A 23,749-nucleotide genomic window follows, 5' to 3' on the forward strand; every position below is an offset into this window, starting at 1 on the left:
CAGCATAGCATCATTACTTCGCCTGTGAACTAGCGTGAAGAGAGCGTGAATGCCCTAGGGCAGACAGTTTCACCGAGAGAGGGCACTTGTGGTATGCGCGAGATACTCTTTTGTGTGTGTGTGTGTGGTGGAGGTACTGAAGTCTGATCAACTTCGTTGATTTTTACTTCTGTAGGGAATGGAAAGGGTAAAAATTTTCTCTTTATTTGTTTATTCTTCTTTCAGCTTTAGTTTGGGCACACAGAAAGGTCCTTTAACTCGCTGCTTTTGGTGTGTGTTTGAAAACATGTGTGTAGAGGTGCTAAAGTATGTCCTTAAATTATGGAGAATTACGTAGGGATATTATTTTCGGAGGTTTCAAATACTGCCGCCTTCGGTACTTTATATTTGTGGTTGCGTAAGGGTTCTACCGTACCTACTGTGGTGAGTTGTGGTGTACTGTCACGTATCATGTCCAACTTCCGAAATAAGGTTCGTGCCTTCTCCTTGACCTTGTCTGAGAGGTAAGATTCGCTTAAGGCTCGATGAATATCACGATTCCGGATCCACCATTGGGCTCCTGTGATCCATCGTAGGCATCTGCTTTGTACAACCTGTAACTTCTTGTAGTTAGTGGCACACGTAGTACCCCAAGAGGTCGATCCATACAAAATAGATGGTTCGACTGTGGCGTGGTACAACAGGAGTTTCGTGCGTTGGCTGAGGTACGAGCTCTTCAGAAATGGGAGCTCCCAGGATTTTGAGGCCAGACGTCTTCTTCTCCATAATGTGATGACTATACAGCAGTTTGGCGTCCAGATGCACTCCAAGGTATTTTACAGTTGTTGCCCAGGGGAGTGGCTGTCTGATATCCGTAGGCGTTCATTAACGATGGGTCTCCGACGTGTGAAGACAATAACTTTGGTTTTCTCTGCATTGACCGTTATTTTGTTTCTGTGGGTCCAGTGGTCCACTAAATCTAGTTAGCGCTGCATCCGTGTGACGAGGTGGTCCATTCTGGTGCCTGCAATCGGGAGCGCTGTGTAGTCGGCATAGAAACTGGCAGTAACATGTGGCACCGTCGGGAGGTCGTTAATGTATAAATTAAACAGCAGTGGAGATATGACCGATCCTTTTGGAAGTCCTTCAAGGACACGCCGTGTTGTTGAATTCTTGTCATCAATGCGAACGTATAATCCGCGCTCCTGAAGAAAATTGTCGATAAGTTTTAAATAGCAGTCTGGTAGGGGAGTGGAACGTCGGAGCTTGACGATCAAGTTGCGTCGCCATACTTTATCGTAAGCCTTCTCAACATCGAGAAAGACTCCAATGGTATGTTTTTTCTTGTTGAAAATGTCTTGGATAGATTCCGTGATGCGCAGTAGTTGTAACTCAGCCGATTGCTTCGCCTGCTCCGGTCGGATGATGTCGGATGATGTTGTGTGCCACAAGGATGTCCAGCGTGCGTTTCAGTAGGACACGTTGCGAGACACTCGCGCACATTAAAACCCATGGATACGTACACATGCGCATCAAAATAATTAAACGTTGTGCTAATTAAAACCTTCTATCTTAATAAATAAAACATATAAGAACTATTTAAAAACATCTATGTAAAATAGCAAATATGTAACCAATTTACCTGTGTCCTAGTGTCAAGCAGATGAAGCTTGCCCTACGGAACACATCTAACGAGAAAGGGCACTAGTGTTATGCGCGGGAATCTCGCGTAACTTAAAAGGTAAAAAAAAATACTAGCGAAAACAACCAAATTGTTAAAGTAAAACGAAACCATCTGCCATTGTGAATAAAAACATAACAGTCATTTAACCACACACGCACATCGAAAGCCACAAACAGCAAACATCAAGAATACGTAAAATCCCAACAAGACAGGAAAAGCGCATCTCACCAGCATCAACAGGCAAGAAAACTAACTTCTAGTCAGCCAGACTATGTTACATTAGAGCAAGGAGGGGTTTGAAACTATCTAAAAAAATTTGTTCCTAAACTGCACCTGTTCATTAAGAATAAAACCATCTTTTTGAGACAGATGCTTGAAAATCTCTAATTCTGCAAGAAGGTCCAGTTTGTAACCCTTATTCGCTTCGTGAAGCAATTCTACGTCATTCAGTTTACGTGGCGTATGTTGTAAGAGTCATAGATGTTCAGCAAACGTGGAATTATATACGTTTTCCCCATTATTACCTAGTATGTGTTCTTTATACCTTACTTTAATGAGTCTGCCTGTCTGTCCAATGTAATAGTTTGGGCAGTCGTTACAAGTAATTTTGTAAACTCCGGATTTAAGATTTGATTTTAGTAAGTGACTAAAAGTTTTTCTGCTTGTAATACTCTGGTAATTTTACAGTTTCTTATTTAAGGTATAGTGTTTTTTCTTTCTCAGTTCCGATGATAAGTTTTTGCTAATAACGGTGTCTTCCTGCTCAGGTGTATTTTACTTCTGATGAAGGTATATTTAGATATACCGAAACCGTGGTCAAGGATTTTAATAAATCTCTATCCTGCAACTGTTTGGCTGTTATCATTTACCGTGAAGAATTTCAACAGTTACTGTTTCAGACATGTTTAAAATCTTGAGAAATATGCGATATTACGGTTTTGTCGAGGGCGACGTGAAGGAAAACTATTGTTCAATATCTTTGTGAAAGCAGCCCGTCCACTAAGGCGATTTTTGAGCCGAACGTTTCGTTTCCTATTGTTGATGATGATAATGTTGGGTTGTGGGGTGCTCATCATTGTGGTCATCAGCGCCCATACAAGTTCCAAATCTTTCCATTCCCAGTCTCGACACTGCCCGAATGATGATGAGATGATGACAACACAAACACCCAGTCCCCAGGATTTTCTATTCTTGAAGACAGCTTCTGAGCTTATGGAGATGTTAGTTGATTCTCGAACGTGATATTGCTCAGCTGCCTGAACGAGTTCTGCAGTTTCGGCTAGCTGAGGAAATTCACATTGGAGAATCAACTAAATCTTCTTAAGCTCAGAAGCCGCCTCCTGGAGTAGGAGATGAAACGTTACACACAAAAATACACTATGTGATCAAAAGTATTCGGGCACCCCCCAAAAAATACTTTTTCATATTAGGTGCATTGTGCTGCTACCTACTGCCAGGTGCTCCATATCAGCGAGGTACTCCCTATCAGCGACCTCAGTAGTCATTAGACATCGAGGGAGAGCAGAATGGGGCGCTCCGCGGAACTGACGGGCTTCGAACGTGGTCAGGTGATTGGATGTCACTTGCGTCATACGTCTGTACGTGAGATTACCACACTACTAAACATGCCTAGGTTCACTGGTTCCGTTATGATAGTGAAATGGAAACGTGAAGGGACACGTGCAGCACAAAAACGTACAAGCTGACCTCGTCTGTTGACTGACAGAAACCGCCGACAGTTGAAGAGGGTCGCAATGTGTAATAGGCAGACATCTATCCAGACCATCACACAGGAATTCCAAACTGCTTCAGGATCCACTGGAAGTACTATGACAGTTAGACGGGAGGTGAGAAAACTTGGATTTCATGGTTGAGTGGCTGCTCATAAGCCACATAAGCCACACATCACCCCGGAAAATGCCAAACGACGCCCCACTTGGCTTCTTTTTTTTTTTTGGTCATCAGTCTACTGACTGGTTTGATGCGGCCCGCCACGAATTCCTTTCCTGTGCTAACCTCTTCATCTCAGAGTAGCACTTGCAACCTACGTCCTCAATTATTTGCTTGACGTATTCCAATCTCTGTCTTCCTCTATAGTTTTTGGCCTCTACAGCTCCCTCTAGTACCATGGAAGTCATTCCCTCATGTCTTAACAGATGTCCTATCATCCTGTCCCTTCTCCTTATCAGTGTTTTCCACATATTCCTTTCCTCTTCGATTCTGCGTAGAACCTCCTCATTCCTTACCATACGTCCACCTAATTTTCAACATTCGTCTATAGCACCACATCTCAAATGCTTCGATCCTCTTCTGTTCCGGTTTTCCCACAGTCCATGTTTCACTACCGTACAATTCTGTACTCCAGACGTACATCCTCAGAAATTTCTTCTTCAAATTAAGGCCGGTATTTGATATTAGTAGACTTCTCTTGGCCAGAAATGCCTTTTTCGCCATAGCGAGTCTGCTTTTGATGTCCTCCTTGCTCCGTCCGTCATTGGTTATTTTACTGCCTAGGTAGCAGAATTCCTTAACTTCATTGACTTCGTGACCATCAGTCCTGATGTTAAGTTTCGCGCTATTCTCATTTCTACTACTTCTCATTACCTTCATCTTTCTCCGATTTACTCTCAAACCATACTGTGTACTCATTAGACTGTTCATTCCGTTCAGCAGATCATTTAATTCTTCTTCACTTTCAGTCAGGATAGTAATGTCATTAGCGAATCGTATCATTGATATCCTTTCACCTTGTATTTTAATTCCACTCCTGAACCTTTCTTTTATTTCCATCATTGCTTCCTCGATGTACAAATTGAAGAGTAGGGGCGAAAGGCTACAGCCTTGTCTTACACCCTTCTTAATACGAGCACTACGTTCTTGATCGTCCACTCTTATTATTCCCTCTTGGTTGTTGTACGTATTGCATATGACCCGTCTCTCCCTATAGCTTGCTCCTACTTTTTTCAGAATCTCGAACAGCTTGCACCATTTTATATTGTCGAACGCTTTTTCCAGGTCGACAAATCCTATGAAAGTGTCTTGATTTTTCTTTAGCCTTGCTTCCATTGTTAGCCGTAACGTCAGAATTGCCTTTCTCGTCCCTTTACTTTTCCTAAAGCCAAACTGATCGTCACCTAGCGCATTCTCAATTTTCTTTTCCATTCTTCTGTATATTATTCTTGTAAGCAGCTTCGATGCATGAGCTGTTAAGCTGATAGTGCGATAATTCTCGCACTTGTCAGCTCTTGCCGTCTTCGGAATTGTGTGGATGATGCTTTTCCGAAAGGCAGATGGTATATCGCCAGACTCATATATTCGACACACCAACGTGAATAGTCGTTTTGTTGCCACTTCCCCCAATGATTTTAGAAATTCTGATGGAATGTTATCTATCCCTTCTGCCTTATTTGACCGTAAGTCCTCCAAAGCTCTTTTAAATTCCGATTCTAAATCGACTCCTGTTTCTTCTTCTATCACATCAGACAAATCTTCACCCTCATAGAGGCTTTCAATGTATTCTTTCCACCTATCTGCTCTCTCCTCTGCATTTAACAGTGGAATTCCCGTTGCACTCTTAATGTTACCACCGTTGCTTTTAATGTCGCCAAAGGTTGTTTTGACTTTCCTGTATGCTGAGTCTGTCCTTCCGACAATCATATCTTTTTCGATGTCTTCACATTTTTCCTGCAGCCATTTCGTCTTAGCTTCCCTGCACTTCCTATTTACTTCATTCCTCAGCGACTTGTATTTCTGTATTCCTGATTTTCCCGGAACATGTTTGTACTTCCTTCTTTCGTCAATCAACTGAAGTATTTCTTCTGTTATCCATGGTTTCTTCGCAGCTATCTTCTTTGTACCGATGTTTTCCTTCCCAACTTCTGTGATGGCCCTTTTTAGAGATGTCCATTCCTCTTCAACTGTACTGCCTACCGCGCTATTACTTATTGCTGTATCTATAGCGTTAGAGAACTTCAAACGTATCTCGTCATTCCTTAGTACTTCCGTATCCCACTTCTTTGCGTATTGATTCTTCCTGACTAATGTCTTGAACTTCAGCCTACTCTTCATCACTACTATATTGTGATCTGAGTCTATATCTGCTCCTGGGCACGCCTTACAATCCAGTATCTGATTTCAGAATCTCTGTCTGACCATGATGTAATCTAATTGAAATCTTCCCGTATCTCCCGGCCTTTACCAAGTATACCTCCTCCTCTTGTGATTCTTGAACAGGATATTCGCTATTACTAGCTGAAACTTGTTACAGAACTCAATTAGTCTTTCTCCTCTTTCATTCCTTGTCCCAAGCCCATATTTTCCTGTAACCTTTTCTTCTACTCCTTTCCCTACAACTGCATTCCAGTCGCCCATGACTATTAGATTTTCGTCCCCCTTTACATACTGCATTACCCTTTCAATATCCTCATACACTTTCTCTATCTGTTCATCTTCAGTTTGCGACGTCGACATGTATACCTGAACTATCGTTGTCGGTGTTGGTCTGCTGTCGATTCTGATTAGAACAACCCGGTCACTGAACTGTTCACAGTAACACACCCCTACCTTCCTATTCATAACGAATCCTACACCTGTTATATCATTTTCTGCTGCTGTTGATATTACCCGATACTCATCTGACCAGAAATCCTTGTCATCCTTCCACTTCACTTCACTGACCCCTACTATATCTAGATTGAGCCTTTGCATTTCTCTTTTCAGATTTTCTAGTTTCCCTACCACGTTCAAGCTTCTGACATTCCACACCCCGACTCGTAGATCGTTATCCTTTCGTTGATTATTCAATCTTTTTCTCATGGTAACCTCCCCCTTGGCAGTCCCTTCCCGGAGATCCGAATGGGGGACTATTCCGGAATCTTTTGCCAATGGAGAGATCATCATGACACTTCTTCAATTACAGGCCACATGTCCTGTGGATACGCGTTACGTGTCTTTAATGCTTGGCGCAAGGAGCTTGGCGTAAGGAGCGTAAACATTGGACGATTGAACAGTGGAAAAACGTTGTGTGGAGTGACGAATCACGGTACACAACGTGGCGATCCGATGGCAGGGTGTGGGGATGGCGAGTGCCCGGTGAACATCTGCCAGCGTGTGTAGTGCCAACAGTAAAATTCGTAGGCGTGGTGTTATGGTGTCGTCGTGTTTTTCATGGAGGTGGCTTGCACCCGTTATTGTTTTGCGTGACACTATCACAGCACAGGCCTACACTGATTTTTTAAACGCTTTCTTGCTTCGCCCTGTTGAAGAGCTATACGAGGATGGCGATTGCATCTTTCAACACGATCGAGCACCTGTTGATAATGCACGGCCTGTGGCGGAGTGGTTACACGACAATATCATCCCTGTAATGGACTGCCCTGCATAGAGTCCTGACCTGAATCCTATAGAACACCTTTGGGATGTTTTGGACCGCTGACCCCGTGCCAGGCCTTACCGACATCTGACCACGCAGCGGTTTTTCAGACGTGTCGAGTCCAACCGATATAGTCACGAACCTTGAAGAGACACTGTAGGCGATGTCGTGATGTTAAAAAGGCACTCGCGTCGGTCGTCTGCTGCCATACCCCATTAACGATAAAGTTCGCCGTACACATTGATTTCTGCCGTCATTTCACACAGTGTTGCTTGTCTGCTAGCACTGACAACTCTATGCAAATGCTGCTGCTCTCGCTCATTAAGTGAAGGCCGTCGGCCACTACGACGTCCGTTTTGAGAGGTTATGCCTGCAACCTGGTACTCTCGGTACGATCTTGACACTGTGGATCTCTGAATACTGAAATGATTTCCGAAATGGAATGTCCCATGCCTCTAGCTCCACCTACCATTCTGCGTTTAAAGTGTGTTAATTCCCGTCGTTAGGCCGTAATCACGTTCTAAACCTCTCCACATCTGTCACCTGAGTACAAATGACAGCTCTGACAAAACAGGGCCCTTTTATACCTTGTGCGCTTGATACTACCGCCATGTGCCCACGCACGTTTCGGTATCCCATGACTTCTGACCGAGCGGGGTGGCGCAGTGGTTAGCACACTGGACTCGCATTCGGGAGACCAATGGTTCAAGCCCGCATCCGGCAATCCTTATTTAGATTTTGCGTGATTTCCCTAAATCGCTTCAGGCAAATGGTTCCCTTGAAAGGACACGGCGGATTTCCTTCCCCATCCTTCCCTAATGCTATGGGACCGACGACCTCACTGTTTGTTCCCCTCCTCCAAATCAATCAACAACCATAATTTCTGACACCTCAGTGTATGTCATTACACTGGTTAAAAATGTCATAAACATACCTTCTGAAGCGCTAACCATTTTATTTTATCCAGACAACTAGCCAGTGTGGCTGCCATAAATTACACAGGCCGCATAGAAAACGTGTTAAAAATGTGTGGTCCGATGCACTGTTTCTACATCTACATATGTACTCCGCTAGCCCCAAGCGGTGTGTAGTGGAGGGCACAATTCGCGTTAAAGTCATATTTCCCCCCCTCTGTTCCACTCGTGGATCGCACCAGGGAAAAAAGACTGTCTGGACACCTCAGTACGAGCTGTGATTTCCCTTATCTTTGAATGGTGATCATTGCGCGATTTGCGAGTTGGTGGTAATAATGTACGCTCTACATCCTCGGTGAAGATCGGATTTCGGAATTTAGTGAGCAGTCCCTTCTGTTTAGCTCGCCGTATATCTGCAAGTGTGTCCCACTTCAAACTTTCTATGAGATTTTTAACGCTCTCGCAATGGCTAAATGTACCAGTCACGAACGAATCTTACCGCTCTTCTGTGGACGTTCTCAATCTCTTGAATCAGACCCAACTGATAAGGGCCCCATACAAACGAACAATACTTCAAGACTGGACGAAATAACGTATTGTAAGCTATTTCCTTTGTTGAAGGACTGTATCGCTTCTGGCTTCTACCAATAAACCGCAATCTAGAGTTCGCCTTACCCGTTACTTGTATCTGATCATTCTATTTGAGATCATTTCGAATTGTCGCACCCAGATACTTGACGGACGTTACCGCTTCCAAAGACTGGGTATTTATTTTGTAATCGTACATTAATGGTGATTTTCGCCTTGTTATACGCAGTAGTTTCACTTACTAATATTGAGAGATAACTGCCAGTCATTACACCACGCATTTATTTTCTGCAAATCCTCATTGATTTGTTCACAACTTTCGTGTGATACTACTTTCCTGTAGACCATAGCATCAGCGGAAAACGTTCTAAGACCGCTGTCAGTATCATCAACCAGATCGTTTATGTAAACCGTAAAAAGCAGCGGACCTATTACGGTGCCCTGTGGCACACCTGAATTTACGCTTGTTTCTGTTGGTCACCCCGTTCAGGATGATATACTGCCCCCTGTCTGTTAGAAAACTTCCTATCCAACCGCATATGTCATCGGATAGACCGTAAGCGCGCACTTTTTGGAGCAAGCGACAGTGCGGAACTGAATCGAACGCCTTTCGAAAGTTGAGAAATATGGCGTTAACCTGGGAGCCGGTATCTAGAGCCTGTTGTACATCATGCACAAAGAGGGCCAGTTGTGTCTCGCATGACCGCTGTTTCCTAAAACCGTGCTGGTTTCTGCAGTTGAGCTTCTCAGAGTCTAGAAAGGTCATTATGTCTGAACACAAAATATGTTCCATGATTCTACAACAAATCGACGTCAGTGAAATTGGCCGGTAATTATGTGCATCCGATTTTCTACCCTTTTTATTGATTGCTATGACCTGGGCGTTCTTCCAGTCCCGTGGAACTTTCCGCTATTGCAATGATCTCTGTTGGATGATGGATAAGAATGGTGCTATATTTGTAGCATAGTCAACATAAAGTCTTTCGGGGATACCGTCTGGGCCAGATGCCTTGCTGGCGTCTAAGGATCTTAACTGTTTTACAATCCCAGATACACTAAACACTATCTCAGCCATCCTTTCGTTTGTTCGATAAGTGAAAGGGGGGATGGTGCTGCAGTCCTCTACCGTAAACGAGTATTTGAAAGCTGGGTTTAGAATTTCGGCCTTCTGTTTATTATCATCAGTTACATTACCCGAACTGTCAGCAAGAGAAGATATTGAATTATTTGTAGCGTTCATAGATTTTACGTACGACTAAAACTTTTTGGGGTTATTTTTAGAATCTGTAGATAAGATATTAGTTTCAAATTCGTTAAAAGAATCTCTCATTGTCCTTCTGATAGCTGCTTTAATTTAGCATAATTTCTGTTCCTCAGCGGGGCAGTGACTACGTTTAAAATGACTGTGCAAAATTCCCTGCTTTCTCAGCAACTTCCTAATATTTTTGTTGTACCAAGGTGGATCCTTTCCCTCCCACATACTTTTACTAGGGACATACTTCTCTAGCACATGGTGGACAATCCTTTTAAATTCCGACCAAAGATGTTCAATATCTTTGTGTCCCGCGGTGAATGCTTGGAGCTGACTATGAAGATATTCATTAATCGTGAAGTGTCACGGCACGTACCATATACTTGAGACTGGAACGACACCGCAGCATCTGGCAAATATGTACCAGTGCAGTCTGCACAAGATTTCGCAAGGCTGAAGTCGGAACGCGCACCTCTTTCATTTCTATTTTGCCCAGGTTTTGATACGAGTTGGCCCACCGTGCGCCGAAATCTAGTGTTTTCTGGGTCTCGGGGATGAAAAGAACGAGCTGGGTTTCCCGCGCGACCGTTGTTTTCAGACTCGATGTTGTTTACTACAGATATCCTGTCTATGCAGTCGTCCTAGACACTCGAATAGGGACTTCTTGAACATCGCGTCTGCCTCGGTGTAGAGAACGAGGTTATCTTAGTGCTCCATCTGGTTACTCGGTGGGGAAGCACCTGACTGCAGAGGCGAGGATCAGAGCCGCTGCGTGCAGATAAGTGGACTCAAAGGCGGCAGCCACTGAATGGAGGCGACCTATGGCCTACTGTTGTGAGGGCGTATATCTGGCAGGCGACGCCGTGTCCCCGGAGGAATGCCGCGACATCGCGCTCAGCGCGGAGTATGCGGGCAGCGACCAGGGTTCGGCCCACGCTACCCACCCCCGCAACAGCCAATAATTGAGCTGGCTGCCCTGCTCTGTTGTGCTGCGCCTCTGTCCTCTGTCGGATGTCTGGGTGGGCGACAGCGCCTGCACGTGCTGCACTGTAGGTTACTGTCATCGGGGTCCACTCATCCTCTGGTGTGGTCATATTAATATCCAACAGTGACTCGGATTCGCCACCCACCCCAGGTACAGATATGAATGAATGGTGACATACACGGTCTTCATGCCACGGCAGAAACTTGCTCCCACAGACATGTCAACTGTAAGGATGGGCAAATAATATCGGTACATCAGCACATCGACATCTTTTCAAAATAATGTCTATATATAGGATGGTCCATTGATAGTGACCGGGCCAAATATCTCAAGAAATAAGCATCAAACGAAAAAACTACAAAGAACGAAACTCGTATAGCTCGAAGGGGGAAACCAGATGGCGCTATGTTTAGTCCATTACATGGCGCTGACATAGGCCAAACGGATATCAACTGCGCTTTTTTAACTAGGAACCCCTTTGTTTATTACGTGTTAGTGCAGTGCGTAAAGAAATATTAATGTTTTAGTTGGACCACTTTTTTCGCTTTGTGATAGATGGCGCTGTAATAGTCACAAACCTGTAAGTACGTTGTATTACGTAACATTCCGCCACTGCGGACGGTATTTGCTTCGTGATACATTACCCGTGTTAAAATGGACCGTTTACCAATTGCGGGAAAGGTCGATATCGTGTTGATGTATGGATATTGTGATCAAAATGCCCAACGGGCGTGTGCTATGTATGGTGCTGGGTACCCTGGACGACATCATCCAAGTGTCCGGACCGTTCGCAGGATAGTTACGTTATTTAAGGAAACAGGAAGTGTTCATCCACATGAGAAACGTCAACTACGACCTGCAACAAATGATGATGCCCAAGTAGGTGTTTTAGCTGCTGTCGCGGCTAATCCGCACATCAGTAGCAGACAAACTGCGCGAGAATCTGGAATCTCAAAAACGCCGGTGCTGAGAGTGCTATATCAACATCGATTGCACCCGTACCATATTTCTATGCACCAGGAATTGCATGGTGACGACTTTGAACGCCGTGTACAGTTCTGCCACTGGGCACAAGAGAAATTACGGGACGATGACAGATTTTTTGCACGCGTTCTATTTAGCGACGAAGCGTCATTCAACAACAGCGGTAACGTAAACCGGCATAATATGCACTATTGGGCAACGGAAAATCCGCGATGGCTGCGACAAGTGGAACATCAGCGACCTTGGCGGGTTAAAGTATGGTGCGGCATTATGGGAGGAAGGATAATTGGACCCCATTTTAGCGATGGCAATCTGAATGGTGCAATGTATGCTGATTTCCTACGTAATGTTCTACCGATGTTACTACAAGATGTTTCACTGCATGACAGAATGGCGATGTACTTCCAACACGATGGATGTCCGGCACATAGTTCGCGTGCGGTTGAAGCGGTATTGAATGGCATATTTCATGGCAGGTGGATTGGTCGTCGAAGTACCATACCGTGGCCCGCACGTTCACCGGATCTAGTGTCCCCGGATTTCTTTCTGTGGGGAAAACTGAAGGATATTTGCTATCGTGATCCACCGACAACGCCTGACAACATGCGTCAGAGCATTGTCAATGCATGTGCGAACATTACGGAAGGCGAACTACTCGGTGTTGAGCATTTATTGCATTAATGTGGTATTTACAGATAATCACGCTGTAACAGCATGCGTTCTCAGAAATGATAAGTTCACAAAGGTACATGTATCACATTGGAACAACCGAAATAAAATGTTCAAACGTACCTACGTTCTGTATTTGAATTTAAAAAGCTTACCTGTTACCAACTGTTCGTCTAAAATTGTGAGCCATATGTTTGTGACTACTACAGCGCCATCTATAACAAAGCGAAGAAAATGGTCCAACTAAAACATTCATATTTCTTTACGTACTACCCGAACTTGTAATAAAATGAGGGTTCCTATTTAAAAAAAAAAACCGCATCTGATATCCGTTTGACCTATGGCAGCGCCGTCTAGCGGGCCAACCATAGCGCCATCTGGTTTCCCCCTTCAAGCTAGACAAGTTTCGTTCTTTGTAGTTTTTTCGTTTGACGCTTATTTCGTGAGATATTTTTCGTCCAGTCACGATCAATGGACCACCCTGTATATCGTCGATATCAAAGTTAACGATATATCGTTTAATCGATATTAAACATTAAGTATCGGAAGTGATATTTTTTACTGTTTGACTTTTTTTTGCTAAGGGTGTAGTTTTGGATAAACATGTAGTGTGGGGAAAACTGAACAGAAGAGAATCGAAGCGTTTGAGATGTGGTGATGCAGACGAATGTTAAAAATTACGTGGACTGATATGATAAGGAATGACGAGGCTCTTTGCAGAATCGGCGAGGAAAGGAATATGTGGAAAAAACTGACAAGGAGAAGGGACAGAATGATAGGACATCTATTAATACATGAGGGAATAGCCTTCATGGTACTAGAGGAAGCTGTAGAGGGCAAAACCTGTAGAGGAAGGCCGAGATTGGAATAAATCCAGCAAATAACTGAGGACGTGGGTCAGGAGTGCTACTCTCAGGTGAAGAAGAGGGAACAGGAGAGGAAGAGATGCGGGTCGCATCAAGCCAGTCAGATGACTGATGAAAGAAAAAGTAGTGTGATGCGCCTTCACCGTACTGTCAACACGAAAGGAGATTGCATTGTATGGAACAATGCGATATCGATATAACAGCATAGCGATAAATTTTCAATGTAGCATCTGTATACACACATTAAAAAAAAGTTATGCATCACCCCGGTTCCCAGAACTCCTGAAGAGAGACGTTGATTGTGGATATTGTATTAAAGACACAATCCCTTTGACTGTTCAGACACGTCACCAAACCCGCCCAATGATGTGAACAACCATGCACGAGCAGTGCCTATTACACTTAGGAGTTACGACAGCCGATCAGTTCCAGTCATTTCACCAGGAAAGAGGTACACGGCTCGTGTTGTCGGTAGTTCAACCATGTCTAGACGGTCAATACTGCGGTTCGATCGCGTCAGCATTGTTACTTTGTGCCAGGAAGGGCTCCCAACAAGGGAAGTGTCCAGGCGATATTCCCGTACGATCATTTCACGAGTATATGCGAATATCAGGAATCCGGTAAAACATCAAATCTCCGACATCGCTGCGGCCGGAAAAAGATCCTACAAGAACTGAATCAACGACGACTGATGAGAATCCTTCAGCGTGATAGAAGAGAAAGCCTTCCGCAAATTGCTGCAGATTTCAAAGCTGGGCCATCAACAAGTGTCAGTAAGCGAACCATTCAATGAAACGCCATCAATATGGGCTTTCGGAGCCGAAGGCCCACTCTTTTACCCTTGGACAAGCTTTACCAAAGTCAACACCGACACTGGACTGTTGATGACTGGAAACATGTTGCCTGGTCGCACGGGTCTCGTTTCAAATTGTATCAAGCGGATGGACGTGTACGGGCTTGGAGACACCCTCATGAATCCATGGAATCTTCGTGCCAACAGGGGATGTTCAAGCTGGTGGAGGTTCTATACTGGTGTGGAGCGAGTGCAGTTGAAGTGATATGAGACCCCTGATACGTAAACATCCTTCCTGATCACCTGCGTCCATTCATGTCCATTGTCCATTTTGACAGACTTGGGCAATTCCAGCAGAACAATGCGACTCCCTTCACGTCCAGAATTGCTAAAGAGTGGCTTCAGGAACACTCTTCTGATTTTAAACACTTCGTCTAGCCATCGAACTCCCCAGAGGTGAACATTATTAAGCATATTTGAGATGTCGTGCAACGCTCTCTTACGGATTTATGGACAACCCTACAGGATTCATGGTGTCAGTTCCCTCCAGCACTGCTTCAGAAATTAGTCGAGTCCATGCCACGTCGTGTTGCGGCGTTGCGGCACTTCTGTGTGCACGCGGGGGCCCTGCACGAAATTAGGCAGGCCACGCGGGATTAGCCGAGCGGTCTAGGGCGCTGCAGTCATGGACTGTGCGGCTGGTCCCGGCGGACGTTCGAATCCTCCCTCGGGCATGGATGTGTATGTTTGACCTTAGGATAATTTAGGTTAAGTAGTGTGTAAGCTTAGGAACTGATGACCTTAGCAGTTAATTCCCATAAGATTTCACACACATTTGAAATTTTTTTTGAAATTAGGCAGGTGTAGCACTTTGTTTGGGTCTTCAGTGTATCATGTCCCGAGGAACTTCCCAGTGGCGTACATACAGGACGCAGCTAATGAGAATCTCGTGCTTCACAGATTTCAAGAGCTCACACTGAATATATGAAGTCTTCACCGGTTGTCAGCCGAGCAGCATCGTCATCTCGTAGTAGCATCTTCACGCGAAGATGATGGAGACGCATTCCATCGAAACGTTGCTACGAGACGACGATGCTACTCGGCTGACAACCCGTGAAGACTTCATATATGAAATTCGCCGAGAAAGCCTGCACTTGCGTATAGCACACACTGAAGTTTTACGACAAGGCGAGAACTTCCCAAAACCCTTTGATCCGTCTCCTCGGAAGGCGAGACGACGTCGCCGACGGCTACAAGCGGTCAGTGGTCCTGCTTGACAGGGAGTAGGGCCACAAGAAGCTGATCTCCCAGTCAAACCTAATTTCTAGCACCACGGAGGCATGTTCAGACACGAGAGCCAATAACTAATCAATATCACACTGAATAGCAGAAATACCCACCCGGTAAACACTGGACAGTCTGTACAGGCACGTTCTTTTGGAGGGGAAACTTGCTTGGCGGAGTGGTTGACCTTGCCTGTGTTTACGTTTTTCGATTCGGATCGCTCCCTGGACTCTTTGCGGGCGTTTACGTCTACTTTCGCTACACTCTAGACTTTGTTTCTGGCAAGTCGTTCACTTGGTGAACTTCGGTGTCATTGACCACAGGAAGCGACTGTTGGTTCCGCCGGTCTCTGCATCACTGCTAGCGCAGATGATCATAAACTGTCTGTTCTCTAAGCTAAGTAAGATAAAAAATTTAAACTTACGACTCACAAGTCAGTGGATAAGCGGGTGAAGTCACGAGCGGCTTGATTCTACACCACTCCTTCCCTGGAGGTTCAGCGATTCATGCTGTCGCTCAGCCCCCAAATACTGCTTTCCCCGCAGTGAATCCTTCATTGGATTAAACAGATGGAAGTCGGAAGGTGCGAGATTCGGGCTTGGATTAGGAAGAACAACCCAGATAAGTTTTGTGAGCTACTCTCGGGTGCGCAGACTTGCGCGAGACATTGCATCGTCATGGAGAAGGAGCAATTCGTTAGTATTTTTGCGGCAACGAACACGCTGAAGTCGTGCTGACGTCAAAGCTTTGTGCGGCCTGGAGCTCGGACAGGTTTGCGGAGATCTTGTAGCGATGATGACAGATGCAGCGCCTAACGAGACACCGCGATTTTGTCCACTTTCTGGTCTCCGTAAGCATTCTGCAAGTGCCTGTGAATATCTGCGATACTCTGGTTTTCCACCAACAGAAGCTCAATGAGACCTCTCTGGTCGGAACGCACCTTTGTTACAGATACCATTTTGAAGGCTACAAATGTCGGCGCCACCTATCGGAATTTCATGAAACTGCAGGGGAGCAGGAATATTCCCCCACGTCCCACAACGAATGCCGCATTTCTTGAACGGCAATTGACCGAGAAAAAAAAAGTATAATATTACGTACTGAACGCCTCTCGTATGCCAGATTGATATAGCAGATAAAGGTTGGACGTTACAACAGATAAAAGTAAAAAACCATGGTAATGAGTATACACAGTTTATATTGGGGACACAGAAGACAAACTTTAAAGAACACACTGTTATGGCAAACGAATATTTACAATGATTTCAAGGTATAGTCGATTACACATCACACACGTTATGGGAGAAACTGAAAAATTCGCTGTTACATAAATACCATCAGCTACGGCTGTTAGCAAAATAGCAGCCGTGTCATATTTCTTGCTGAGATTTTAGTCCTGGGTATGTGCGATGCACCGTCACCGTACTTTCAACTTGAAAGGAGATGGCACTGTGTGGAACAAGGTTCTTCGTGCATTTGATAGGTAATGAAGAAAAGTTATGAATGATTACTTTTGCAGGGCCATACTCCATTTTTCCCCTTATTAAAAAAAAAAAAAAAAAGGGCACAGATGGCCGCGCGGAAGAACATCAGTACACAACTTACTCTGTTTATAATTACGTGGCAGGCTGTCTTGTATAGATTAAGTTGTCATAAAAATGAAATTCAATCATTGTTCCAGAACTGATAAGTTGGTAATGAATAAGCAAACCGCAAACAGATATTTGTGGTAACGCACTAAAAATTACTATAAGTTGTGTAGAGGTTGGAACTTTCTAATAAGGACGTATTTAGTTTTCCCATCATATAATTTATTGACTGAGTGTGTAAGAAACTCTTTTTCCTTTAATTTGTAACGAGAAGAAAAAAAACGCTTGAACGAAAGTCACACAGTTGAAGGTAATTCACGTAAGTTTGTGAAAGGCTGCCACTTCAAAGATCAAATTCATTCTAGTCCCTGCGAAATAAGATGATACTAAAAATCTTTATTGAGATCACTTTACATCAGTTCTTACTACTCCACTTCAGCGCATGTTTTGTGCTCCTGAATGATGTCGACCCTTTCTTATGTATAACATCCATACGTATTATAAAAATGGAATTACGTAAGCTCGCTTGTGTGTGTGTGTGTCTGTGTGTGTGTGTGTGTGTGTGTGTGTGTGTGTGTGTGTGTGTGTCTATGTTCAACATCTCCTAAATCAATGGATCGATTTCAACCAAACTTGGTCCATTATTGTCAGGTAACAATCGTTGTCAGAATAAGAACCACCTACCTATCGTAGAACAGGGGATATGGCATCGCACACGCTGAGATGCAATCTCCATGACGTTTAAATTTATTAATTTTTTGCTTCTAACTCTTTGCACAACATTTTTCTCAGACAGTATCGACATATGCCGCTGAAACATACGTACAGAAATATATCATTTTACTACACATAGTTCAAGAGATATGACGTTACTAAGATGCGAGAATAAAATGCCGCACCATGCATGAAGTACACTCCTGGAAATAGAAATAAGAACACCGTGAATTCATTGTCCCAGGAAGGGGAAACTTTATTGACACATTCCTGGGGTCAGATACATCACATGATCACACTGACAGAACCACAGGCACATAGACACAGGCAACAGAGCATGCACAATGTCGGCACTAGTACAGTGTATATCCACCTTTCGCAGCAATGCAGGCTGCTATTCTCCCATGGAGACGATCGTAGAGATGCTGGATGTAGTTCTGTGGAACGGCTTGCCATGCCATTTCCACCTGGCGCCTCAGTTGGACCAGCGTTCGTGCTGGACGTGCAGACCGCGTGAGACGACGCTTCATCCAGTCCCACACATGCTCAATGGGGGACAGATCCGGAGATCTTGCTGGCCAGGGTAGTTAACTTACACCTTCTAGAGCACGTTGGGTGGCACGGGATACATGCGGACGTGCATTGTCCTGTTGGAACAGCAAGTTCCCTTGCCGGTCTAGGAATGGTAGAACGATGGGTTCGATGACGGTTTGGATGTACCGTGCACTATTCAGTGTCCCCTCGACGATCACCAGTGGTGTACGGCCAGTGTAGGAGATCGCTCCCCACACCATGATGCCGGGTGTTGGCCCTGTGTGCCTCGGTCGTATGCAGTCCTGATTGTGGCGCTCACCTGCACGGCGCCAAACACGCATACGACCATCATTGGCACCAAGGCAGAAGCGACTCTCATCGCTGAAGACGACACGTCTCCATTCGTCCCTCCATTCACGCCTGTCGCGACACCACTGGAGGCGGGCTGCACGATGTTGGGGCGTGAGCGGAAGACGGTCTAACGGTGTGCGGGACCGTAGCCCAGCTTCATGGAGACGGTTGCGAATGGTCCTCGCCGATACCCCAGGAGCAACAGTGTCCCTAATTTGCTGGGAAGTGGCGGTGCGGTCCCCTACGGCACTGCGTAGGATCCTACGGTCTTGGCGTGCATCCGTGCGTCGCTGCGGTCCGGTCCCAGGTCGACGGGCACGTGCACCTTCCGCCGACCACTGGCGACAACATCGATGTACTGTGGAGACCTCACGCCCCACGTGTTGAGCAATTCGGCGGTACGTCCACCCGGCCTCCCGCATGCCCACTGTACGCCCTCGCTCAAAGTCCGTCAACTGCACATACGGTTCACGTCCACGCTGTCGCGGCATGCTACCAGTGTTAAAGACTGCGATGGAGCTCCGTATGCCACGGAAAACTGGCTGACACTGACGGCGGCGGTGCACAAATGCTGCGCAGCTAGCGCCATTCGACGGCCAACACCGCAGTTCCTGGTGTGTCCGCTGTGCCGTGCGTGTGATCATTGCTTGTACAGCCCTCTCGCAGTGTCCGGAGCAAGTATGGTGGGTGTGACACACCGGTGTCAATATGTTCTTTTTTCCATTTCCAGGAGTGTATTAATACAGTTATTCTTTACTGCTAAGACGCCCCTACAATCGAGTCAACTTAAGGAAATCCCTGACACCTGACAGCGCTATTGACAGCTTTCGTCTGCGAAGCGCGAAGGGCTGCTCGCGAAAACAATAGCGTCTATAGAGGTATGAAGGAGTGTTGCCATAGAGAAGTATACAAAGTCGCGTTTTAGACACGCGAAGTAGCTGAGCCCAAGGTACAGAAATTTTACTACGAAACCTCGATCCGCCAGAACTGTTCAATGGCAGTAAGGTGCGTGTTAGGCAGATGATTGGTAATGCATTTGAGACTACCATCTCAACAGGAAGGGGAAAGAATGAAATCGTGAACAACCACAGATACCTCTTACTCCGACAGATCTGATCTTTCACATGAAGAGACTACTGTTTCCAGTGAGACTTGCATTTGCCGTTACAATTAACAAATCACAGGGGCAGTGTATAAAATACTGCGGAGTGGATTTGACATGTTTTTCTCATGGACAAATGTTACGTCGCTTGCTCAAGAGTGGATCCACCCAAGCTACTCCAGGACATGTAACTAGAAATATTGTTTCTAATCAAGTTCTCAATCAAATAAACAATACACAGAATTTGTATTTTGCATTGTATGTTTCTTAATACATTTGCACGTTATGAATATTTGTTTGTACGACTGTTTTATAATTTCAAAAGTAATTTCACGAATACACGTGAATCAATTTTTTTTCATATTACACTACAAACAATTGGCAAAATGAATACCGGGGCAATACCAGGTGTCTCAGATAGTAGTTTATAAAACTAGCATACAGCTACATAACAAGCTCACTGGACAATACATAAGTTACTGCTCCTCCACCCCCTCTCCCCCTCCTAAAGGGAAGGGCACACTGGTCGCTTTGGAATGCTGTACATCAGGGCTGTTGATGAAATCGGCGATATTTTCTTCCCTCATATATCGATATCGAAATGGCAGTATCGAGTGCTGATATTTTTATTTTATATTATATTTTTTCACAATAAATAGAGAATTTATTAGTTAACGTGTTGATAGATATCAGTGATAGCTAGAGTTGTAAAACTACCGTAGGGCACCTTACACTATCTTAAGGAAGTATAGACTACAGTACTTTTCCTAGTAGCCTCGGTCAGTTAAGATCATAACTGCGTTACCTGCACGTTAGATGTGTTGCATACCTATCATTTTCTAGAAATAGGAAGTTGTGTACTAACGAGAAAGTGAGTGAGGGCATATAAAGAGACAGGAATATTTTTGTTACACTTACACGGTTGTCCTCCTGTCTGTTACTTAAAAATAAACAGTATTTATTGCAAAATTGAAAGTGGCAAAGCTTAATTCTGGTTTCAATCGAATGTTGTTGATTCGTAACGTTGTAACGTTTTATATGTATTAAAAATACATATAAAAATACAGATTCATCACGTAGAGCTAACAAACGCAATTTGCTGAGAAAAGAGGGTAAAATTAGAAAAAAAACGCAAAGCAACAACAAATAAAACATCACCTCCGTATTTTGTGGAGCTTATATAAATCATATTTCTGTTACTGATAAACAACTTGTACAGTTCTCAGTAATAACAGGAAACCCTAGATTTTGTTGATGATCAAGAACATTGTTTCGAGTACAAAATAACAACAATAATTATACAGATGTAAACTATTTTTGCATAAAAAATAATTGCTTTGAATACACAAAACCGTAGAAGTTACGCAATCAACCAATTTATATTACTTATAAAATGGAATTTATGTTTTTTAAGGACATAAAACACAATGGACTAACACTGAATGATGTATTGTTCTAATTATGTGCAAAACAAACTCACGGACAAACAAAAAACACGGAGAAGTCATCGACTCCCAGTTTCTCCCTCACACATTCGCTTATATTTCTTTTCTTGCCAACACTACCGGTAATCCTACCATTTACTATGTCATGTACGTACCGTACCAAAACTACCGAACCGTAGATTTGGTAGAGCGCGATTCTAATGGTAGCCTTCCCGGATTGTGACGTTGCCATTCTGTGACCCGGTGACAAGCGTCCTTTCGGGCGTTCTTAAAGTGCGACCACGAAGAACGAGCGACGAGGCAATAGTCGGAGCTTACAGACAGAAACCGTAATTATGAGAGGAGGTTTCAGACGGACGAGTATTAGAAAGGAAGCAGCCGATGGTCTGGTTCAACGAAGCCTTGTCGGAATTCATGGATAACCTAATTGAATACCTAGTATTCGGGAAAAGCAGTCAGGGAGGGAGACGACTAGAGTTTAAAGTCACGTCAACAGTCATGTCATTAGAGACGAAGCACGAACTCTAACTGAACAGGCACGGGGAGCGAAACGGCCTTGTCCGATTCGAAGGGTCCAAGCGATATAGGGAAACAGTGGAAAACGTAAGTCTGGATAGACGGACGAAGATTCGATCCCAGCTACTCCGAAAGGTGAGCCCAGTACTTTCGCCACTGCCCCATCCCGGTCGGCTGAAGGACTGTGGTTCAAATCCCCCTACGGTGATCTAGGTGTATGATTACCCCGATTTTCCAGAGTCATTTTTATGTAGTCCATTTATAGAAATTGTAGTAGTGATTGTTGAACTTCAACCGTAATAAATACTTGCACCCAACCACCTTTTCAAGAGACAGTACTCTTATCATCAAGTTCTGACAGGATGCAAAATCGTCCACTTCACATAACGCAATTCCGTAGCAGACTGTGTCTTCTTCTTCAGCTATGGGTACCAATTGACGCTTTTCCTGGTGTCCCGAGGTATCTGTGAGCGCAGCTTGTGTTTATATTTCTAAAGATGTTATTTGGTAAACCTCTAGTTATTACTTTCGTGGAAGACCAATCATTTACAACTATTGATAACTAGCGATCTGCTCCAAAATAAATCGCAAAAGCTGTTAAAAATCATGTTCTGTTGTGATTCGTTTACACATTTAAAATGTTGTTAACTTCCTTCTTGCGAATGGCTTTTTGTAATTCTTCCACGAAGTCAAACTTTTTTCCTTTCTTTCCCATGTGCAAGATTTTCGAGTCGTCCTCTGTACCGTTTAAAGGGTAAAATGTTTCGTGTACATGATTGGCTACTGCTGCGTTATCGTAATTCCTCAGTCTGAAAGCGCCTTTGTATTCTTTGTATCCGACCGAAAAAGTTCTTCTCGTCTGTGCAATGAATTTTACGTCATAGAATATGCAAGGTAGTCCTTTTATAGTGACCGGGCCAAATATCTCACGAAATAAGCATCAAACGAAAAAACTACCAAGTACGAAACTCGTCTAGCTTGAAGGGGGAAACCAGATGGCGCTATGGTTGGCCCACTAGATGACGCTGCCATAGGTCAAACGGATATCAACTGCGTTTTGTTAAATAGGAACTCCCATTTTTTATTACATATTCGTGTAGTACCTAAAGAAATATTAATGTTTTAGTTGGACCACTTTAATCGCTTTGTGGTAGATGGCGCTGTAATAGTCACAAACGTATAAGTACGTGGTATCACGTAACATTCCGCCAGTACGGACGGTATTTGCTTCGTGATACATTACCCGTGTTATAATGGACCGTTTACCAATTGCGGAAAAGGTCGATATCGTGTTGATGTTTGGCTATTGTGATCAAAATGCCCAACGGGCGTGTGCTATATATTCTGCTCGGTATCCTGGACGACATCATCCAAGTGTCCGGACCGTTCGCCGGATAGTTACGTTATTTAGAGAAACAGGAAGTATTCAGCCACATGTGAAACGTCAACCACGACCTGCAACAAATGATGATGCCCAAGTAGGTGTTTTAGCTGCTGTCGCGGCTAATCCGCACATCAGTAGCAGACAAATTGCGCGAGAATCGGGAATCTCAAAAACGTCGGTGTTGAGAGGAATGTCGTTATACGCGTACGTGTTGCCAAATGCATTGAGGTTGACGGACATCATTTTGAGCATTTATTGCATTAATGTGGTATTTACAGGTAATCACGCTGTAACAGCATGCCTTCCCAGAAATGATTCGTTCACAAAGGTACATGTATCACATTGGAACAACCGAAATAAAATGTTCAAACGTACCTACGTTCTGTATTTTAATTTAGAAAACCTACCTGTTACCAACAGTTCGTCTAAAATTGTGAGCCATATGTTTGTGATTATTACAGAGCCATCTATCACGAAACGAAAAAAGTGGTCCAACTAAAACATTCATATTTCTTTACGTACTACACGAAAATGAAAAATAAAAGATGGGGGTTCCTATTTAAAAAGAAAACGCAGTTGATATCCGTTTGACGTATGGCTACGCCATCTAGCGGGCAAACCATAGCGCCGTCTGGTTTCCTCCTTCAAGCTAGGCAAGTTTCGTTCTTTGTAGTTTTTTCGTTATTTCGTGAGATATGTGGCCCGGTCACGATCGGTGGACCACCCTGTATACTGTACTTAATGT

This window comes from Schistocerca americana, chromosome 3 (assembly GCF_021461395.2).
Source record: "Schistocerca americana isolate TAMUIC-IGC-003095 chromosome 3, iqSchAmer2.1, whole genome shotgun sequence".
NCBI lineage: Eukaryota > Metazoa > Arthropoda > Insecta > Orthoptera > Acrididae > Schistocerca > Schistocerca americana.